Below are 2,932 nucleotides of genomic sequence, written 5' to 3'. Positions count from 1 at the left end.
ATATTCTGATATGCTTGATTTCTGATATAGGATTTTAGTTTTTATTTATTTTTTAAATTTGTATTTATTTATTTATTTTTTGGTAATACAATTATGTCATAATTATTTAACCCCTATTTACAATTGCTGTTTTTAAGTAACTTATTTGTATGGTAGGGAACATAATTGTTAAAACACAATTAAGCCTTTGGAAACTAGAGCAAAAATAGAACAAAATAGAGCTCTTACACTTAAATTTACATAAGTTTAGCCCATGCATGTTGAGCAGCAAATATGGCCAAGTCAAAAGAGCTCTTACAAAACCTATTAACTGTTTTATTAAATTATAAAGTATATGACTACGAGAAGACACTAAATGTTTCTAGAGACACAGCTGGCTGCCTTATTCATAACTTTAAAATGTGCTGAAATGTGTCAAATGTGTACCAGAAAACATTTTAGGGTGTTGAAGAAAAAGCACAGTATGATCAAGAGGAATACAATTTCATCAGAGCAACTGAGAAAAACCATCAATTTACTGCCAAAGACTTGTAAGATTACCCGATGAAAGGAGGAGACATTTCAATGCAGAGTATAGGAAGAACGCTAAACAAACATTTCCTTCATGTCAGAACTCCTTGCCAAATGCCACTCTTGACCAAGAACTGGACTTGAATATGCTAAACATAATTTGGATAGACCTTTCGAGTTCTGGAAGAATGTTTTAAGGAGTGATGTGAACTGTAACTTTTTGGACCCATGGATCAGCGATATGTCTGGTGCAAAAAAAGGCAAAGCTTATGAACAGAAGAACACCATCTCCACAGTCAAATATAGAGCTGGTCCAATCTTGTTATGAAGCTAATTTCATCATGAATTCTTTGAAGAATCAGGCCCTTTTGGCAAAGATTGTGATGCCTTTGGTGCGGAGACTGAAGCTTAATGATCAATGGATTTTCCAGCAGGACAACCATCCCAAAGTATACATCCAAATCTACTGAAGCTTGGTTTAGGGATCCGAATTTAAAGTAAGCAGCGGCAACATGAAAAATAGAAGATTATCAGGGATCTGGAAGCTTTGTCAAGCAAGGAATGGGCCAAGATTCCGTTGAAAGGTGACATAAACTTGTAAGCACTTAGAAGGTGGAAGTTATAAAGAATAAAATATTTTCTTCAAAATTTGTTTTATAGATCAAGGGGGTTGAATAATCATGATTGCAACTACATATATTTTCTTTTACCCCCCCAAAAAAAAATCTGTTTCTTGAACTGTCCTCAATGTTCACTGACAAATAATGGATAATGTAACGATCAGTCAACAAAGCAGACTTTGCATTTCTGAAAGAGGGCTACCGTCTGTACTAAGAGAAAGTTCGGATGCCAGTTCCTTGAAATAGTGCTGCTGGCGACAGCTCTGGTGCTTACATAAATATGTTTCTCTATTGATTTAGTCTGCAGATCACTGAAACACTGATTATGCAGCACTGGTGTTGGGTCGATAAGGTCAATGAGTGTCAAAGCAAAACAGATTGACAATTTTAATGTGCAGAATATCGTAACGTCTTTCCTTATGAGAGATCCACAAGGGGGCAGTTTATCATGACCTGCTTCCCACATGAGGGATGATGCTTTTTTAATGGCCAGGGGCTCCGGCAGGCGCCATCCAAGAACTCCCACACAGGTAATTGCTTACATTCCTTCTCCTCCAAGGACTGCATTTACTTGCAGAATCTCATTCTAAGCATACTTTTACAGGATGGACTTAAAAAAAAATGCTTTTACCAACCTACACAGAAAGGTTTACAGGTGACTGTATAACAGAGGAAATACAGAACTTTATTCCCTGTAGCAAATTCCTGAGACACTGAGACACGTCAGGGGTTTTATTTATTTTCAAGCATTAGAGGAACCAACTTGAAAACCTTGAAATGCATACAACCAACTCTTTATGAACATTACCAAGATTATTACTGTTAACAAAACTAAAACCATAACAAGACATTTTTGTTACTTGAAATGAAATAAGCTCAAAATACTTTTAATTAACTACAGTTAATTGCCAAAGCAAAATTTCTCAATTTAATTTAGTTTAATGTACTAAAATAGCTAAAATAAAAAAATAATAAAACTATATAGATATACAAAATAATAATACAGAAAAAATACAAAAATAAATGCTAATTAAATATATATAGGATCTCAATTATTCTAAAGTAGCACAACTTAAATACTACTTAAACAATAAATTTAAATAAATAATAATTTAAATAAATACAATTCTGTGGTGAAAATGACTGTGGAAATAATTTTTGAAAGGGTTTCAGTCTAGATTATCAAAGTCTGTCTAGATTATCACATTACATAAAATGTAATTCATATTTTTATGACATCTTTTCATATTTTAAGAGCGGAAGCCTGGGTTTTGCCATGGTATGCACATACAGTAAATAGCATTTGAAAAGTACTATATATACACTGAACAAAATTATAAACACAACACTTTTGTTTTTGCCCCCATTTTTCATGAGCTGAACTCAAAGATCTAAGACTTTTTCTATGGACACAAAAGGCCTATTTCTCTCAAATATTGTTAACAAATCTGTCTAAATCTGTGTTAGTGAGCACTTCTCCTTTGCCGAGATAATCCAGCCACCTCACAGGTGTGGCATATCAAAATGCTGATTAGACAGCATGATTATTGCACAGATGTGCCTTAGGCTGGCCACAATAAAATGTGCAGTTTTATCACACAGCACAATGCCACAGATGTCGCAAGTTTTGAGGGAGCGTGAAATTGGCATGCTGACTGCAGGAATGTCCACCAGAGCTGTTGCCCGTGAATTGAATGTTCATTTCTCTACCATAAGCCGTCTCCAAAGGCGTTTCAGAGAATTTGGCAGTACATCCAACCGGCCCCACAACCGCAGACCACGTGTAACCACACCAGCCCAGG

This window comes from Sinocyclocheilus grahami, unplaced genomic scaffold, assembly GCF_001515645.1.
Source record: "Sinocyclocheilus grahami isolate Dianchi unplaced genomic scaffold, SAMN03320097.WGS_v1.1 scaffold239.1, whole genome shotgun sequence".
In the NCBI taxonomy this organism is placed as follows: Eukaryota; Metazoa; Chordata; class Actinopteri; order Cypriniformes; family Cyprinidae; genus Sinocyclocheilus; species Sinocyclocheilus grahami.
Note: the sequence above shows the minus strand (reverse complement) of the source record.